General features: G+C 31.5%; 1 protein-coding gene across 1 annotated transcript in view; it reads left to right on the plus strand.

Moving 5' to 3' along the window:
• LOC119601966 overlaps positions 1-22367 on the plus strand; it is an 86384-nt gene that overhangs the window by 23160 nt on the left and 40857 nt on the right. The window lies entirely within an intron of this gene.

Consider the following 22367-nt stretch of genomic DNA (forward strand, 5'->3'; position numbering starts at 1 on the left):
GAAACAATTTTAGGAATTGTGTTCTTTTCCGGTGAATTAAATTCCACGTAGTAGAAATAAATTTTTTCAAACTCTATTGTACATTAAACATTTGCCACCACAGCGTATGAGTAATAAAAATAAACTACCACATTAACTCTATAGATATTTATAATGGCAAAAAAAATCACCAGTTAAAAGAAAACATTTATCAAAAAGTTAAATTTTTTAAATGAAACATTTAAAGAAATTTACCGAAATAGATGTTAAATGTTTAACAATTTAGAAAAATATTTAATAAAGTTCTAAAAATGTTTAATAATCTGTTGACTAACCAATTGACTCGTCTGTTTATTAGTATATTGGTTAGTATATTAACAAATTCCTTAATTAGTCTATTGACTCGCCTATTGACTGGTCAATTTAGTGTATTTACTAAATTGTTGACTAGTTTATTGACAAGTATGTCTACTAGTATGTTGAGTAGTCATTTAACTAGTCCATTGAATAGTCTGTTGACTAGTCTATTGGCTACGATATTGACTAGTCTGTTGGATAGTCTGTTGACTAGTCTGTTAAGTAGTCTGTTGACCAGTCTATTGTCCAGTCTGTTGACTAATCTATTCTGCAGTCTGTTGACTAGTCTATTGTCCAGTCTGTTGACTAGTATATTGTCCAGTCTGTTAACTAGTATATTGTCCAGTCTGTTGCTTAGTCTACTGACTAGTCTGTTGCGTCATCAATTGACTAGTTTGTTGCCTAGTCTATTTGTTAGCCTGTTGACTAGCCTGTTGACTAGTCTATTGACTAATCAATTAAACAGTCTATTCACTATTCTATTTATTAGTCTATTGACTAACCTGTTGACTTGTTTTATGACTAGTCTTTGCATTAGTCTATTGACTAGTTTATTGGATAGTTTGTTGATTAATCTATTGACTAGTACATTGAATAGATTGTTGACTGGCCTATTGAGTAGCCTGTTGACAAGTCTGCTGGCTAGTCTATTGACTAATCTATTGTCTACTCTACTGACTTGTCTATTGAGTAGTCTATTAAGTAGTCTATTGGCTACTCCATGAACTAGTCTTTTGACTAGTCTGTTGACAAGTCTATGAAACAGTCTATTGACTAGTTTATTGACTAGTTTATTGACTATTCTGTTGACTATTATGTTGACTATTCTATTGACTAGTCTATTGACTTATCTGTTGACTGGTCTGTTAACTAATCTGTTGGCTAGTCTACTGATTAGTTTGATGACTAGTCTTTCGATTAGTCTATTGACTACTTTATTTATTAGTTTGTTGATTAGTATATTGACTAGTCTATTGACTAGCCTACTGACTAATCTACTGACTCGTATTTTGACAAGTCTACTGACTAGTGTATTGACTAATCTGTTGACTAGTCTACTGACAAGTATATTGATAGATCTAATAGATAGATAGATTAATCTGCTAACTAGTATATTGACTAGTCCGTTGACTAGGCTATTGACTAGTCTATAGACAAGTCTGTTTATTAGTCTACTGACAAGTATACTGAAAAGTCTATTGACTATTATGGTGACTAGTATACTGACTGGTCTATTAACTATTGTTGACTAGTCTATTGTCTAGTCTATTGACTAGTCCCTTACTAGTCTGTTGAGTAGGCTATTGACTAATACGCTGACTATTCTGCTAATTATTCTATTGACTAGCCTTATGACTAGTGTATTAACTAGTCTGCTGATATGTATATTGACAAGTCTATTGACTACTCTATTTACTATTCTATTGACTAGTCTACTGACTAATCAATGAACTAGTTTACTGACAAACCTATTGACTACTCTGGTAACAAGTCTCGTGACAATTCTATTGGCTAGTCTGCTGAATAGTTTATTTATTAGTCTATTAGCTAGTCCGTTGAGTAGTCTAGTAGCTAATGTACCTTCTAGTCGGTTTGACTATTATATTGATTAATCTGTTGAATAGTCTATTGAACAGCTTGCTGACCTGTCAGTTGACTAGTCCATTGACTACTCTATTGACTGTTCTGCTGACTAGTCTATTAGCTTGTCTGTTGACTAGACTATTGAAAATATATTTTGTGTACTTACATGCTGTCGTTTTACAATTTTCTTTTAATCGGTCTAGTTTATATAGGAATATGTCCCTTTAATGTTTCTATTTTTATCTTGTACACTCCGACTATATGAAATTTCGTTACGACATTTCAATATTTCATTAACTATCGCATAATTTCTAAAATTTATTTTCAAAATATTGTATATTATTAAGTTCATAAATCTGCTATTTTTATACAAAAACGATATTCATTAACAATATATTCTTCTTTCCCTATTCAAATGATATACACACATCACCCAACTACTTGCTGCAGACAAAATCCATGTTGCTAAAATTAGTCCATCTTTATATTGTCTAATTGTCAATTAGATTTTAAGCATTAAATGCTATTTATCTTTTTGCTGATTTGAGCAGCAACAAAAACAACAAAGAAAAAACAAACACATTATGCTAATTAGACAATTTGAGAAAGGAAATTGCACTCGAACTCCATTCTTCGTGTTAACATTGCAGCAAATAATCGAAATAATAAAGTGTGTAAAAAATTTCTCCGTGTCGTTTGGTTAAACACTGTGTGTGTTTGTGTTTCTTAAAATTATTTCATTATTTTGTTTAACTAAATTTAGCCAGCGTAGACATTTAGGCGTCAAATTTTGGCGTAAATTTGGCTCAAACATTTTACATTTACATAAAAATTACATACATTCATTTACACTAACAAATGCAAGTCGCATACATTCACATTAACCCTAATAAAAATAAATTTTGAGTTTTTTATATAAACTATGCTACCACTATAGCTTTGGAGGGGATATTACGAGTTCATGGGGATGTTTTGTAACTAGACTTTAGACTAGACTATAAACAAGACCATAGACTAGACCATAGACTAGACTATAGACTAGACTATAGTCTAGACTATAGACTAGACTATAGTCTAGACTATAGAATATACTATAGACTAGAATATAGACTAGTCTATAGACTAGACTATAGAACTAGACTATAGAATAGACTATAGACTAGACTATAGACTAAACTACAGACTGGACTATAGACTAGACTATAGACTAGACTATAGACTAGACTATAGACTAGACTATAGACTAGACTATAGACTAGACTATAGACTAGACTATAGACTAGACTATAGACTAGACTATAGACTAGACTATAAACTAGACTATAGACTAGACTATAGACTAGACTATAGACTAGACTATAGACTAGACTATAGACTAGACTATAGACTAGACTATAGACTAGACTATAGACTAGACTATAGACTAGACTATAGACTAGACTATAGACTAGACTATAGACTAGACTATAGACTAGACTATAGACTAGACTATAGACTAAACTATAGACTAGTTTATTGACTAGTTTATTGACTATTCTGTTGACTATTATGTTGACTATTCTATTGACTAGTCTATTGACTTATCTGTTGACTGGTCTGTTAACTAATCTGTTGGCTAGTCTACTGATTAGTTTGATGACTAGTCTTTCGATTAGTCTATTGACTACTTTATTTATTAGTTTGTTGATTAGTATATTGACTAGTCTATTGACTAGCCTACTGACTAATCTACTGACTCGTATTTTGACAAGTCTACTGACTAGTGTATTGACTAATCTGTTGACTAGTCTACTGACAAGTATATTGATAGATCTAATAGATAGATAGATTAATCTGCTAACTAGTATATTGACTAGTCCGTTGACTAGGCTATTGACTAGTCTATAGACAAGTCTGTTTATTAGTCTACTGACAAGTATACTGAAAAGTCTATTGACTATTATGGTGACTAGTATACTGACTGGTCTATTAACTATTGTTGACTAGTCTATTGTCTAGTCTATTGACTAGTCCCTTACTAGTCTGTTGAGTAGGCTATTGACTAATACGCTGACTATTCTGCTAATTATTCTATTGACTAGCCTTATGACTAGTGTATTAACTAGTCTGCTGATATGTATATTGACAAGTCTATTGACTACTCTATTTACTATTCTATTGACTAGTCTACTGACTAATCAATGAACTAGTTTACTGACAAACCTATTGACTACTCTGGTAACAAGTCTCGTGACAATTCTATTGGCTAGTCTGCTGAATAGTTTATTTATTAGTCTATTAGCTAGTCCGTTGAGTAGTCTAGTAGCTAATGTACCTTCTAGTCGGTTTGACTATTATATTGATTAATCTGTTGAATAGTCTATTGAACAGCTTGCTGACCTGTCAGTTGACTAGTCCATTGACTACTCTATTGACTGTTCTGCTGACTAGTCTATTAGCTTGTCTGTTGACTAGACTATTGAAAATATATTTTGTGTACTTACATGCTGTCGTTTTACAATTTTCTTTTAATCGGTCTAGTTTATATAGGAATATGTCCCTTTAATGTTTCTATTTTTATCTTGTACACTCCGACTATATGAAATTTCGTTACGACATTTCAATATTTCATTAACTATCGCATAATTTCTAAAATTTATTTTCAAAATATTGTATATTATTAAGTTCATAAATCTGCTATTTTTATACAAAAACGATATTCATTAACAATATATTCTTCTTTCCCTATTCAAATGATATACACACATCACCCAACTACTTGCTGCAGACAAAATCCATGTTGCTAAAATTAGTCCATCTTTATATTGTCTAATTGTCAATTAGATTTTAAGCATTAAATGCTATTTATCTTTTTGCTGATTTGAGCAGCAACAAAAACAACAAAGAAAAAACAAACACATTATGCTAATTAGACAATTTGAGAAAGGAAATTGCACTCGAACTCCATTCTTCGTGTTAACATTGCAGCAAATAATCGAAATAATAAAGTGTGTAAAAAATTTCTCCGTGTCGTTTGGTTAAACACTGTGTGTGTTTGTGTTTCTTAAAATTATTTCATTATTTTGTTTAACTAAATTTAGCCAGCGTAGACATTTAGGCGTCAAATTTTGGCGTAAATTTGGCTCAAACATTTTACATTTACATAAAAATTACATACATTCATTTACACTAACAAATGCAAGTCGCATACATTCACATTAACCCTAATAAAAATAAATTTTGAGTTTTTTATATAAACTATGCTACCACTATAGCTTTGGAGGGGATATTACGAGTTCATGGGGATGTTTTGTAACTAGACTTTAGACTAGACTATAAACAAGACCATAGACTAGACCATAGACTAGACTATAGACTAGACTATAGTCTAGACTATAGACTAGACTATAGTCTAGACTATAGAATATACTATAGACTAGAATATAGACTAGTCTATAGACTAGACTATAGAACTAGACTATAGAATAGACTATAGACTAGACTATAGACTAAACTACAGACTGGACTATAGACTAGACTATAGACTAGACTATAGACTAGACTATAGACTAGACTAGACTAGACTATAGACTAGACTATAGACTAGACTATAGACTAGACTATAGACTAGACTATAGACTAGACTATAGACTAGACTATAAACTAGACTATAGACTAGACTATAGACTAGACTATAGACTAGACTATAGACTAGACTATAGACTAGACTATAGACTAGACTATAGACCTAGACTATAGACTAGACTATAGACTAGACTATAGACTAGACTATAGACTAGACTATAGACTAGACTATAGACTAGACTATAGACTAGACTATAGACTAAACTATAGACTAGACTATAGACCAAACTATAGACTAGACTATAGACTAGACTATAGACTAGACTATAGACTAGACTATAGACTAGACTATAGACTAGACTATAGACTAGACTATAGACTAGACTATAGACTAGACTATAGACTAGACTATAGACTAGACTATAGACTAGACTATAGACTAGGACTATAGACCAGACTATAAACTCGACTATAGACCTAGACTATAAACTAGACTATAGAGTAGATTATAGACTAGACTATAGACTAGACTATAGACTAGACTATAGACTAGACTATAGACTAGACTATAGACTAGACTATAGACTAGACTATAGACTAGACTATAGACTAGACTATAGACTAGACTATAGACTAGACTATAGACTAGACTATAGACTAGACTATAGACTAGACTATAGACTAGACTATAGACTAGACTATAGACTAGACTATAGACTAGACTATAGACTAGACTATAGACTAGACTATAGACTAGACTATAGACTAGACTATAGACTAGACTATAGACTAGACTATAGACTAGACTATAGACTAGACTATAGACTAGACTATAGACTAGACTATAGACTAGACTATAGACTAGACTATAGACTAGACTATAGACTAGACTATAGACTAGACTATAGACTAGACTATAGACTAGACTATAGACTAGACTATAGACTAGACTATAGACTAGACTATAGACTAGACTATAGACTAGACTATAGACTAGACTATAGACTAGACTATAGACTAGACTATAGACTAGACTATAGACTAGACTATAGACTAGACTATAGACTAGACTATAGACTAGACTATAGACTAGACTATAGACTAGACTATAGACTAGACTATAGACTAGACTATAGACTAGACTATAGACTAGACTATAGACTAGACTATAGACTAGACTATAGACTAGACTATAGACTAGACTATAGACTAGACTATAGACTAGACTATAGACTAGACTATAGACTAGACTATAGACTAGACTATAGACTAGACTATAGACTAGACTATAGACTAGACTAGACTAGACTATAGACTAGACTATAGACTAGACTATAGACTAGACTATAGACTAGACTATAGACTAGACTATAGACTAGACTATAGACTAGACTATAGACTAGACTATAGACTAGACTAGACTAGACTATAGACTAGACTATAGACTAGACTATAGACTAGACTATAGACTAGACTACAGACTAGACTATAGACTAGACTATAGACTATAGACTAGACTATAGACTAGACTATAGACTAGACTATAGACTAGACTATAGACTAGACTATAGACTAGACTATAGACTAGACTATAGACTAGACTATAGACTAGACTATAGACTAGACTATAGACTAGACTATAGACTAGACTAGAGACTAGACTATAGACTAGACTATAGACTAGACTATAGACTAGACTATAGACTAGACTATAGACTAGACTATAGACTAGACTATAGACTAGACTATAGACTAGACTATAGACTAGACTATAGACCAGACTATAGACTAGACTATAGACTAGACTATAGACTAGACTATAGACTAGACTATAGACTAGACTATAGACCAGACTATAGACTAGACTATAGACTAGACTATAGACTAGACTATAGACTAGACTATCTATAGACTAGACTATAGACTAGACTATAGACTAGACTATAGACTAGACTATAGACTAGACTATAGACTAGACTATAGACTAGACTATAGACTAGACTATAGACTAGACTATAGACTAGACTATAGACTACTAGAGACTAGACTATAGACTAGACTATAGACTAGACTATAGACTAGACTATAGACTAGACTATAGACTAGACTATAGACTAGACTATAGACTAGACTATAGACTAGACTATAGACTAGACTATAGACTAGACTATAGACTAGACTATAGACTAGACTATAGACTAGACTATAGACTAGACTATAGACTAGACTATAGACTAGACTATAGACTAGACTATAGACTAGACTATAGACTAGACTATAGACTAGACTATAGACTAGACTATAGACTAGACTATAGACTAGACTATAGACTAGACTATAGACTAGACTATAGACTAGACTATAGACTAGACTATAGACTAGACTATAGACTAGACTATAGACTAGACTATAGACTAGACTATAGACTAGACTATAGACTAGACTATAGACTAGACTATAGACTAGACTATAGACTAGACTATAGACTAGACTATAGACTAGACTATAGACTAGACTATACTAGACTATAGACTAGACTATAGACTAGACTATAGACTAGACTATAGACTAGACTATAGACTAGACTATAGACTAGACTATAGACTAGACTATAGACTAGACTATAGACTAGACTATAGACTAGACTATAGACTATAGACTAGACTATAGACTAGACTATAGACTAGACTATAGACTAGACTATAGACTAGACTATAGACTAGACTATAGACTAGACTATAGACTAGACTATAGACTAGACTAGACTATACTATAGACTAGACTATAGACTAGACGATAGACTAGACTATAGACTAGACTATAGACTAGACTATAGACTAGACTATAGACTAGACTATAGACTAGACTATAGACTAGACTATAGACTAGACTATAGACTAGACTATAGACTAGACTATAGACTAGACTATAGACTAGACTATAGACTAGACTATAGACTAGACTATTGACTAGACTATAGACTAGACTATAGAATAGACTATTGACTAGACTATAGACTAGACTATAGACTAGACCATAGACTAGACTATAGAGTAGACTATAGACTAGACTATAGACTAGACTATAGACTAGACTATAGACTAGACTATAGACTAGACTATAGACTAGACTATAGACTAGACAATAGACTAGACTATAGACTAGTGTAGGGTATCATATGCTCGGGTACAATTTCTGACTTGTTTGTGATCTCAATTTAATTTTTTGCGTTTTTTCTTTTTCGTTTTTTTTTAGTTTTTTCTTTATTTGACGCAAGTAAATTTTGTTGCAAAATAAGAAGACTTGAATACAAAACTCAATGATTTTTTGGGATTTTTTTGCTGATTTGTTGTTTTCTTTTAGTATGTCTACTAAAAAATATACAACAGAATTTAGAATATCTTTAGAAAATACAACAATTTCATTGAAAACAACTAAATAAAAGTTTTTTTTTTTTCAAAATGATTTTTTGTTTATTCATGCAACGTCCATTGACTGCATTGATTTCACATTTAATGCAGTCGGCAAAATGCAACAGAAATGCTATAGTTTTTTTTCTTAATTTTTTTATTTAAAAATGCGTTTCTTTAGTATCTATTTATATTTAGTTTTTAAATAAAAATAATTTTCTTTACTTTAGTTTTTTTTTTTTTTGTTTTAATTAAATTTTATAAAATTAATTTCAAATATTTATGTAAAAAAATGTAAATAAATTTAAATTTACTTTATGTAAATGTACATTAAGTTAAAGAAAAGCATATTTTTTTAAAATAATTTTCAAAACTACTGTAATTGAAATAAAGTTTAAAGTACGTGATTTATTTTTATTGCAAACATCATGTTTGTTTGTTTTAATTAACTGCAGATCAAATAACAACTTTTTAATTATTGTTTAAACAATTGCTGACCATATAAATGTTGCAACTTTATATTGTACTGGTGGCAGAGTTTTTTATATGTTTTGCATTGTACTTATGTACTTGCTATTCAAATGTTGTAGTAATATTAACTCAGCTTAAACAAATTTGAATTAAATTTATCCCTCGCTTTGTGTGTTTAACAAACATAAATATAATTTATGTAAATATGAGAATATATAAATTAATTCACAAGGTACAGTGGATAAACAGCATAAAATTTTGGAGATAAATTTAAACATTACATTGTACATACATTAATTTTGAAACCTTCCTGAATCCTTTTAAGATTCAGAAACGATCTACCTATATCCATCTGTGAAATGTTCCATAGGGCTCCAAACTAGCTAGGGTTGACTCAAGATTGTTTGATATGGAAAATGAGCAATCTTAGACCATGATTTCATCTAGCCCCTCCAAAATTAGCTGTATAGTAATACGGATTAAACTATGATAAATGTGTTGATTATGCAACAATTGTAATAAAATTTTGCATAAGACAGTTTCATGTACCTGGTAATTATATCGCAAAGTAATGCGGATCGGTCGAATTGACCAAAAGTGTTTATAGATCACGTTATCATTGTATACTGGGTACATTGGAAGGATATATACAAATATCGGAAGTGTCAGGAATGGTCGGGAAATTTGAGATACAGATATCAAACATCATGATCAAACTTAACATTAGAGCAGATCAAACTTAACTTCACTAACACTGATGGGAACATGGTAAGGAGTTCATAAACTGAGAAACCTAAATTTCACTTTAATAAAAGGACTACATAAGATTTATTCCACTAACATTCTCCATTTAAAGGAACTTACAACTAGTTCCCTAGTGACGTAGGTATATTTCTTTCGATTGAGTTCTAGGTTGGTCCACAATTGACTCCAAGCTACATAAAATGCCCTTTTCCGCAGATCTATCTAATTACACATATGTACGTATTAAAGATCCGCGTTACTAACTGATTGATCATCACACAGCCTGACCTCTAGAGCCTCAAGAATCATGCTTTTCAAACAGTTTAGTCCACAGTTCCCATTAAAGGCTCTTTTCCTAAAATCTATCTATTGATCATCGCACCACTTAAACGGCTGAACCACCATGTGATTTTTAGAAGGTTCGAATTGTAACGGTGTAATAAATCGGCTACTAACTAACTAACTAACTAACTAACTAACTAACTAACTAACTAACTACTACTAACTAACTAACTAACTAACTAACTAACTAACTAACTAACTAACTAACTAACTACTAACTAACTAACTAACTAACTAACTAACTAACTAACTAACTAACTAACTAACTAACTAACTAACTACTAACTAACTAACTAACTAACTAACTAACTAACTAACTAACTAACTAACTAACTAACTAACTAACTAACTAACTAACTAACTAACTAACTAACTAACTAACTACTAAACTAACTAAACTAACTAACTAAAACTAACTAACTACTAACTAACTAACTAACTAACTAACTACTAACTAACTAACTAACTAACTAACTACTAACTAACTAACTAACTAACTAACTAACTAACTAACTAACTAACTACACTAACTAACTAACTAACTAACTAACTAACTAACTAACTAACTAACTAACTAACTAACTAACTAACTAACTAACTAACTAACTAACTAACTAACTAACTAACTAACTAACTAACTAACTAACTAACTAACTAACTAACTAACTAACTAACTAACTAACTAACTAACTAACTAACTAACTAACTAACTAACTAACTAACTAACTACTAACTAACTAACTAACTAACTAACTAACTAACTAACTAACTAACTAACTAACTAACTAACTAACTAACTAACTAACTAACTAACTAACTAACTAACTAACTAACTACTAACTAACTAACTAACTAACTAACTAACTAACTAACTAACTAACTAACTAACTAACTACTAACTAACTAACTAACTAACTACTAACTAACTAACTAACTAACTAACTAACTAACTAACTAACTAACTAACTAACTAACTAACTAACTAACTAACTAACTAACTAACTAACTAACTAACTAACTAACTAACTAACTAACTAACTAACTAACTAACTAACTAACTAACTAACTAACTAACTAACTAACTAACTAACTAACTAACTAACTACTAACTAACTAACTAACTAACTAACTACTAACTAACTAACTAACTAACTAACTAACTAACTAACTAACTAACTAACTAACTAACTAACTAACTAACTAACTAACTAACTAACTAACTAACTAACTAACTAACTAACTAACTAACTAACTAACTAACTAACTAACTAACTAACTAACTAACTAACTAACTACTAACTAACTAACTAACTAACTAACTAACTAACTAACTAACTAACTACTAACTAACTAACTAACTAACTAACTAACTAACTAACTAACTAACTAACTAACTACTAACTAACTAACTAACTAACTAACTAACTACTAACTAACTAACTAACTAACTAACTAACTAACTAACTAACTAACTAACTAACTAACTAACTAACTAACTAACTAACTAACTAACTAACTACTAACTAACTACTAACTAACTAACTAACTAACTAACTAACTAACTAACTAACTAACTAACTAACTACTAACTAACTAACTAACTAACTAACTAACTAACTAACTAACTAACTAACTAACTAACTAACTAACTAACTAACTAACTAACTACTAACTAACTAACTAACTAACTAACTGACTAACTAACTAACTAACTAACCTAGAATGTTACTATTTTTAGAACAAAATTGTTAACACTTTGCTAGGGGGAGAAAAAGTACAAAAAAGAGGAGTTAAAAATGCTAATTTTAAATTTATTCAAACTCAATGGTCCAATTTTGATGAAATTTTACAAAATGTTACAAATTAGTTACAGTAAATGGTGTGCTTATTGGTACTCAAATTCCAAGGACCGAATTTAGGTGAATAATTGGGTACTTTTTATAAAACGTACTTTTTGTACAAATGAATAGTACTCTTCACAGAAAGCAGAATCTAGGAATGAATCGTGGCAATAAATACCATAATTATCTGTCCAAGATGTCCATATCTAGGGTTACCTTGTGAGTATTTAAAATGAGGCACTAGCGCATATGAGACTCTAACATATCGCTCTATACGATAGAGGGAAGAAACTTGGCACTGAAATTCTTCAAGTGCCTCCACTCTTACATTTCAATAAATTCTTTAATTTAAATTTGTAAAATTATTAAAATAAAAATCCTTGAATTTCAACTCCCCTTCAGATAAAAGTCTATCAAAACTTTTAAGCAAAAATTTGACATTGAAGTTTTTTTTAGATCAAATCTACATACAATACACAATAACTTTTACACATGTCATATTAAATGACATGTCTCTTAGGCACACTCTCCATCGATGTCTGTTCTCATTACATTTTCCTTTTAGAGCTAAGGGCAATTTGTCTATTTGTATCAATATTGAATGGAAGAAAAAACAGCAAAAAGAAAAGAAAACATTTTGTTTTACACTAAATTTCTTGTCTAACGTAAAGCACGAAATATAGAATTTATTGGTGTCAAGTTGAATGAAGAAGAAATGTCAACGCAAAACGTTGCCAGCCAAACAACCAACCAAACTTCTTAACAATATTCAAGGCAACAGCAGCCACTTTTTGTGTCATATTTAGAAAAATGAATTTTTTTATTTTACTAAAGAAACGCAGAATATCTAAATGCCTTTCTATTTCGATGTCTTCTCATGTCTTCACCACTAATAGAAGCAATTTGTCAGCAAAATGTTTAAGTTTTATTAGGAAATAGAAGAAAAAACTATAAGAAAAACATACAACAACCAATATAAACTAAAAGACAAAAAGGAAATAGGTACACATATACAAACATACATAGACATTTTTAAGTCCTTGTATAAGCATCAATGTGTGTTTGTGCTTTTTAAGGGTGTCCCTTTAAGTTTTTTCTAATGATGTAACTAAAATTTTTTCCTTTTTACTGGGAAAACCCTAAAACGCATTTAAGTGGCAGTAGCTTTTCTTTTACCAATTTTTTTTCCTTCAGTGTGTGTGTGTGTTTTAAATGTTTTTCCTTTTATTTTTTTAATACTTATGATGACTTTACGTGATCACATTTGTAGCATGTGTCTTCACATTAGTGAAACTAAAAAAAACTATTGTTTCTTTTAAATTTATTTTCTCTTTTTGCTGCAAATGTCTGTGTATTTGTCTGTTTGCCACTTGGTGTAGAGTTTATACTTTAAAAATGCCGCATTGCCATTTTGTTTTTTCTACTTTCTTGTGGCAAGACTTTTTAACTTTCATATTAAACTGAAAGAAAAAGTTGTTGGCGTCTAAAATTTATGTTTTACTTTGATAAATTGTACTCCAATACCAAGTTATAGTCGTTATATTATTTTTTATAATTTTGACTTTTGCAATGATTGTTATTGTGGTTTAAACTTAGTGAAAAAGTTTTAGTAGGTTTTATTTTTGTGTTTTTATTTCTTTTTTTTTTCGAGGAATAAAAATATAAAACTTTTTTATTGCAAAACTATGAAACATATATCTGCCTATACATATGCACAACTACATACATACACTGATATTCTTAGACAAACATTTGCCCTCACCCCGAAGGAAAAATACACTATATTGTTACTCAGTACAATATGTTGCTGATATTTGTAGTGCATAAAGATAACGGTCCTATGCCAACCAAATGACTCGGAAAAAATATATATTGATGATTTAATAAAGTATATGGTGTGTAAATACTCTATATTTGACTCTAATATCTTGAAAGTCTCAACTATCCCAATGACATGTGTCTGAGAATAGGCAGGTACAATGCAAATCAACATTGGAACTGTCAAGCTTAATAGGGGTTGAAAAATTTACTTCTATAAAGACAAAGCTAGGGATGACAATTGTAAGCAATCGCTATAGTCTAGACTATTCTATAGTCTAGACTATTCTATAGTCTAGCCTATAAACTATTCTATAGTCTATCCTATAAACTATTCTATAGTCTAGCCTATACTATATTTTATGGTCTAGCATATAGACTATTTTATAGTCTAGCCTATAGAATATTCTATAGTCTAGCCTATAGACTATTCTATAGTCTAGCCTATAGACTATTCTATAGTCTAGCCTATAGACTATTCTATAGTTTAGCCTATAGACTATTCTATAGTCTAGCCTATAGACTATTCTATAGTCTAGCCTATAGACTATTCTATAGTCTTGCCTATAGACTATTCTATAGTCTAGCCTATAGACTATTCTATAGTCTAGCCTATAGACTATTCTATAGTCCAGCCCATAGACTATTCTATAGTCTAGCCTATAGACTAGCCTATAGACTATTCTATAGTCTAGCCTATAGACTATTCTATAGTCTAGCGTATAGATTATTCTATAGTCTAGCCTATAGATTATTCTATAGTCTAGCTTATAGATTATTCTATAGTCTACCATTTAGACTATTCTTTAGTCTAGCCTATAGACTATTCTATAGTCTAGCCTATAGACTATTCTATAGTCTAGCCTATAGACTATTCTACAGTCTAGTCTATAGACTATTCTGTAGTCTATCCTATAGACTATTCTACAGACCAGCTTATAGATTATTCTATAGTCTAGCATATATACCATTCTATAATCTAGCCTATAGGCTATTCTATAGTCTAGCCAATAGACTATTCTATTCTATAGTCTAGTCTACAGCATATTCTATAGTCTAGCATATAGCATATTCTATAGTAGCCTATAGACTATTCTATGGTCTTTCCTATAGACTATTCTATAGTCTAGCCTATAGACTATTCTATAGTCTATAGACTATTCTATAGCCTATAGACTATTCTATAGTCTAGCCTATAGGCTATTCTATAGTCTAGCCTATAGACTATTCTATAGTCTAGCCTATAGAGTATTCTCCAGTATAGACTATAGACTATTCTATAGTCCAGCCTATAGACTATTCAATAGTCTAGCCTATAGACTATTCTATAGTCTAGCCTATAGACTATTCTATAGTCTGGCCTATAGACTATTCTTTAGTCTAGCCTATAGGCTATTCTGTGGTCTAGCCTATAGACTATTCTATAGTCTAGCCTGTAGACTATTCCATAGTCTAGCCTGTAGACTATTCTATTCTATAGTGTAGCCTATAGCACATTCTACTGTCTAGCCTATAGCATATTTAATAGTCTGTTCTATAGTCTAGCCTATAGAATATTCTATGGCCTATCCTATAGACTATTCTATAGTCGAGCCTATAGACTATTCTATAGTCCAGCCTATACACTCATTCTGTAGTGTAGCCTTTACATCTAATCGTTAGATGTTCTATAGTCTAATCTATAGCTATACATATTAAAGTCTATCCTAGAGAATATTCTATAGTCTAGTTTAGAGAATATTCTATAGTTTAGCTTATAGACTATTCTATAGTCTCGCCTATAGACTATTCCATAGTCTAGCCTATAGATTATTCTATAGTCTAGCCTATAGACTATTCTATATTCTAGCCTATAGATTATTCTATAGTCTAGCATATAGACTATTCTAAAGTCTAGCCTGTAGATTATTCTATAGTCTAGGCTATAGACTGTTCTATAGTCTAGCCTATAGACTATTCTATGGTCTAGCCTACAGTCTATTGTATAGTCTAACCTATCGACTATTCAATAGTCTAGCATATAGACTATTTTATAGTCCAGCCTATACACTATTCTATAGTCTAGCCTACAAACTGTTCTATAGTCTAGCCTATAGACTGTTCTGTATTTTTACATAATCAATAATCTAACCTATGTACTATTATCTAGTCTAGCCTATATACCATTCTATAGTCTAGCATATAGACTATTTTATAGTCTGGCATATACACTATTCTATAGTCTAGCCTACAAATTGTTCTATAGTCTAGCCTATAGACTGTTCTGTATTTTTACATAATCAATAATCTAGCCAATAGACTTTTCTATAGTCAAGTCTATAAACTATTCTATAGTCTAGCCTATAGACTATTCCATAGTCTAGCCTATGGACTATTCTATTGTCTAGCCTATACACTATTCTATAATATAGCCTATAGACTATCTTATAGTCTATCCTATGGATTATTCTATAGTATAACCTATAGAACATTCTGTAATCTAACCTATAGAACGTGCTATGGTTTAGCTTATAGAATATTCTATAGTCTAGCTTATATACTATTCTATAGTCAAGCCTATAGACTATTCTATAGTCTAGCCTATAAACTATTCTATAGTCTAGCCTATAAACTATTCTATAGTCTAGCCTATAGACTATTCTTTAATTTTTCTATAGTCTAGCCAATACACTATTCTTTAGTCTAGCCTATAGACTGTTCTATAGTCTAGGCTATAGTATATTCTATAGTCTAGTTTTACCATTATACTAAGTAACATAAAATTCAAACTATATAATAAAGTACATTTATGGTAATTTATTAATATAATTTACATTTTAAACAATTTTAGGAATTTCCTAATCAATTTAGTGTCATTAACAAATTATGCTGCAGGTTGTTAATGTCACAAGTCATAAAATCTGTTTACAATTTCTGACTCATTTTGTTTTTCTTACATTAAATTAAATATTTGTAAACAAAATTACATTAAGATTTCATTGTTTAAGATGACCACCTGTGGTGCAAATACTACTTATGTTAACCAGTTAAAATAACTTTAATAAAAGTTAGTTTTATTAATTAAATAACTTTGAGAAAAACAAAACAATTAAAATTATAATTATGCATATTTATGCAAATTTTATTTATAAAGAAAAAAGTGTTTGTATATTTTTAACATTCTTAAGCAAACATCATTAAAATATTAAAATGATTATTAATATTTTGAGTTTATTGTGATGCAGTTATTGATTTAATTTGAGTGCATCTGGATCACACTTATGAAAATCTTTATTATTTTTTTGATAACTTTGGTTAAGGGGTATCTAACTTCAGAACATACTTTTAAAAATGCCGAAAAAAATCGTCAAAATGTAAAATGTTTAAAAAAATTGGTTTCCCAAACGTTCACATCAAGCCATCGCAGAAACCAAAAATGTCAATGCAAGTTTCCACACTATTACATAATAGTTTCCGGAGTCCTTTACGTGTGTACCTATCGTGTTGCATTAACGGTGGTGTTTTTCAAAACATAAGCACCATACCCAAGTGCTAGAACTATATACATATTCTCTTGCTTTAGATGATGTGTTTTGTGCAATAACTGGAATTATCGATCATTATCTCTGCTTAAGAACTCGAGCTATCTAATCGCTGACCATTGCTGCCCCGTTGCTCAACTTCCGTTTACAACCACACAGATGTGATGATCTCTGTTGATTCGACAACAACATTTAGGGAAGTAATCGGTAGATCGAATTACGAATCGATCAAATAATCCGATGCCTCTGATATAAACAGAGTAAGCCCTGAACATACCCGGGCAATGAAGAAAAATTCAATGTATAAGATATGTTATATCCAACCCAGTACACTTCTCACTCATCCGACACACTCACTTAGAAAAAATTCTCTCTAGATATCCGAATAGGTGAGGCCCGCATTCCCCATACATCCATCTCGTATCATATATACTTGACACCAACTCATTTCCAACGCTTAGTATCGCAGTCACTTCTTTGCGGGGTATCTGTTGACCCGTCAACAGCACCGAACTTATCCCGAATTATAGACATTACCGTTTATCAGTCTTTTAAATGACATTCTCTTCCCGCGAGTTTGGGTTTCTCCAATAACCGGGGCGAGACAAAGTCCGAAACTCTACCTTGTGTGCTACCGGTTGCCATGGTACCAGATCATGTAGTTCTCTAGTCTGACCTCATGTCAAAACATTCCAAGGAAAGATCGAGGATATGTTTTATCATCTCCCGTTTATAGCCTCGGCAGACTAGAGTTATTGGTAGTACATCTTTTCTCCGCGATTATAATACACCAAAATGGGGGTTTCATCAAGGCTTTCCCCCGGGAAAAAAACCTCACTTGTACGACATCCATAAATTATTTGACATTATCTACTCCATTATTCAGTGTCCGTCATCATACATCAAACCAGCACACTTCTGCTGATATTTCCAATATCAACCCACTTCCCTCCATATAATACCACAGTTAATCCATCTATAGTGGTATCTCTTAAGTCCGCTACAGCATGGGAAACTTATCCCGTTATATTAACTTACCGAACATCAGGTTGAGGAGGAAAATACTCTGTTCAGATCATAATAGACTACTCAAGTAGTTTAAGGTCCCGACAGATCAGAGTTACTTGCAGCACCTCTATCACCGGATAAACTGATATGGGCTTAATTGTAAATCTACATCTGCTCACATGTAAACAAATTTTCCTATAGCAAAAGTTCATGTTAAGTGTAACTATATTTATACTGTAAGACTGTATTATATGGGCACGGATCTTAAAGAAGTTAACATCACCAATGAAAAACCCTTCGAGGCAAACAGAGCGGACTATAAAGCTTTGAAAAAGAACAAGGATTCTCCTCAGTGGAAGCAAGTCCGAAGTTAGTTTTATGGTTCGTTTTCTAACTGGGATTGTTATAGGACTACGGAAACAACAATAACATTTGACCAGATTCGACCAGAAAACTTTATCGGTCATTACCAAGCCTTTGTCAATATTAGGTTAAAACGACATTAAGAATATTGACCAAAAAGTACCAAAACAAATTTGGATTCTACAAATGTATAGAAGTCTAACATTTATATATATGTATGACCTCCTTTCGGGATCTAGACTACATCAATGTCAGTCAATTACTAAAAATATTTACAGACTTTTAATTTTACATCAAAAATTTCATTGACTGCTGTCCTTAACACATAATTTTAAATTCAAATTAAAACACAATTTGTTAATATTTTCTAGAAAAAGCTTAAAGTATACATAATTATACAATAATAAAAATAAAATCCGTTTAAATGTTGTTGTTGTTCTTGTTTACAATTGCAATAAATGCTTAAATTAAATACATAATACACATAATTACAGCAGCCGGACGGTTAGACACTCAACCCACCAACCATACGAAAAATAATTCCGCCAAAAATACAAACAACATAAAAATAAACAAAACGATAACAACAACAAAAAAAAACACACATTCAAGATTATTGAAAACATAACTTTTCACACAAAACAACACGAATTTAAGCCATAAAAATATTAATGCACTTTGCAACAACCAAAATAGCAGCAACATTTTACATTCAACAATCTGCTCGTAAAAGGTAGTGTTGCCATATTTTCAAATGATAAACATAAACACTCTAGCATACACTCTGACAAACACAGTTGCAAATACACTTGGAAATTTTGTATATCGTTAAAACGGGTCGAAGTAATTAAAAAAAAAAAAAATAGTGTTATTGCCGCCACCAGCTACAAAAACAAACCGAAAATAAAAATCAGATCGTAAGAATCATAAGGAAAACATGAATGAATGACATTTGTACGAGTATGGATGGAGGCAACACAACAAAAAAAAATAGCAATAATAACAAACCGCATACTACTTATACAAGAATAACAACATAAACAAACAAATTCTCAAATTTACAATAACAAACGCCAACCACACGCCGTGTTCGGTTCTAAAGTCTGACGATCATTACAATAAAATACTACTACGACTGCTAGTTACTACTGGCAGTTACTCAAAGGAATGGCGACATCAAATAATAGGTTATTACTGATGCTTTACTATGGGGCTTGCTGTTCGCTTCTTTACGAGGAAACTGTTGGTGGAAACAACCTCATATAGTGCTCTATCAAGATATTATCATTCGATGATTAGAAAATCAGATTTTGGAACGTAGTTCTCTAGAATTTTCCAATTAGTTATTGTTCCTGAGAGACTTAATATCTTAATAACATCGTCCTCAAGATATCTGGATCTAAATTCGATGAAATTAGCATTCCTCAGGAATGTTATATTTGGAATTGCATGGTTAATAGGATTCTTGGATCTAATTTCGACGAAGGTCTGTTCCAGAGTTAAACAATCCTCTATTCGTACCCGACATTCGTCTGAATCCATTCGTTCAATTTTATATAGTTGTAGCCGTAATCCTGTGTGTTCACTCAGAATACATACCATCGGACTTGCGCACATAACCCTATAGTATCTTTGTACTTCTACCCACCAGATTCTACCGTTTAGGAAACTCAGTTTCCGTTGTTCCTTAGAATTTTAGTGTTCCTGAGGAATGTAATATCTTGAATGATATTACTTCCAAGATATTTGAACCACATTTTGAAGAAAGTCCTCTCAGTTCCATAGTTTTACTCTCCTCTATGCATTCTTTACATTCATCTGAATCCGTTCGACCGATTATGAATGGTTCTGAACGAAATCGTGAGTGTTCACTCAGAATACATACCACCGGACTTGATCAGATTACCATATAGGATCTTTGTTGTTCTACAGCCTAGAAAACTGAGTTTCCTGGACAAAATGATTCGGACTAATATGGAGCATGCAGAGAAGATAGTGAAATATTGGAACAGAGAAGACTTTCGTTAAAACTAGTAGTTTCTTAGAATTTTCGAATTATCTAAGATATTTGGATCATATTCATATTCAGTTTCATATTCTTTCTGCATGCTCTACATTCGTCTGAATACGTTCGTCCAATTAAATCCTGTGCATACATACTTGCTTAGATTACCCTATAGGATCTTTCTTGTTCTACGCACCAGGTTCTGCAGCCTAGGAAACTGAGTTTCTTTGACCAAATGATTCGGACCAATGTGGAGCATGTAGGGAAGATAATGAAATACTCGTCGAAACTAGTAGTTCCTTAGAATTTTCGATTTAGTGTTCATGAGGTATGTAATACTTATCTGGAATAACACCGCTTTCAGTATATTTGGATCTAATTTAGACTGAAGTTCTTTCAGTTCCAGAGTTTCACCATTCTCTCTTTATACTCTACCATGTCGGAATCTGTTCATCCAATTTTGTAAAGTTGCGCTCGTGTGTCCACTCAGAATACGTACCATCGGACTTGCTCTTTATGATCGTTGTGGTTCTAAACAGCATTTCATAATTTTAAGCGACATTCTTGCGTCCATGTTTTTAATTAAGGCCTCGTTAAGTCGAATGGTTTTGACTTCGTCAGGTTAACTTCCTCGAGTTCCATTTCCTTTATAGTATATACATTTGCTCTTTTATGTACGATAATCTCGAGTGGAATGGTACCCCTATGTTGTGAAACTCACCGCTGGAAAAGTATTCGGTTATGTCCATTTTACTGTACAATATCTCTGAAAGAGTATTCGGTTATGGCTCGAATACGATCTTATATTTAACCTTATAACCTAACTTTACATAATTCATCAACAATCAATGTTGAATTTATGATTTCATCTCCGTTTGATCACGTCAAATTTCTTTAATTATCATAACATTGTAAGCTTTCAGGGAAGATGAAATTCCCTATAACTCTCAATGTTGATTGTGAAAGTTTTATCTGATTTCAAACTCTACAATCTGATGATGATGTTCTTATGGAATTAGTGGCATAGAAAATCTCATTTCACCTTCAGAGTGTAATACCGGATCTCCACAAGAACAGCTTCAATTATAACCCAGATGTTAACATAATTGTATTGAAACAGGAACCAATGCTTTCATATACAAGTACTTTCTGATTTTACTCTTTGCACACTCTGATAAACATAGACATACTAAAATAAACTCGTTCAGTAGTGCATCGTGAAAATATCAACAACATGATCATCGTCATCATCACCGTCAACAACATCATTGATGATCGCCACCGACGCTTTGGTTGTTTGTGTTATTATTTTTTACCATTTGCCATTAAAAACCGATGAAACAAAAATACGCAAATAGAC

This window comes from Lucilia sericata, unplaced genomic scaffold (assembly GCF_015586225.1).
Source record: "Lucilia sericata isolate MDLA Ls3-8-SP2 unplaced genomic scaffold, ASM1558622v1 Contig000202F_arrow, whole genome shotgun sequence".
Lineage (NCBI taxonomy): Eukaryota > Metazoa > Arthropoda > Insecta > Diptera > Calliphoridae > Lucilia > Lucilia sericata.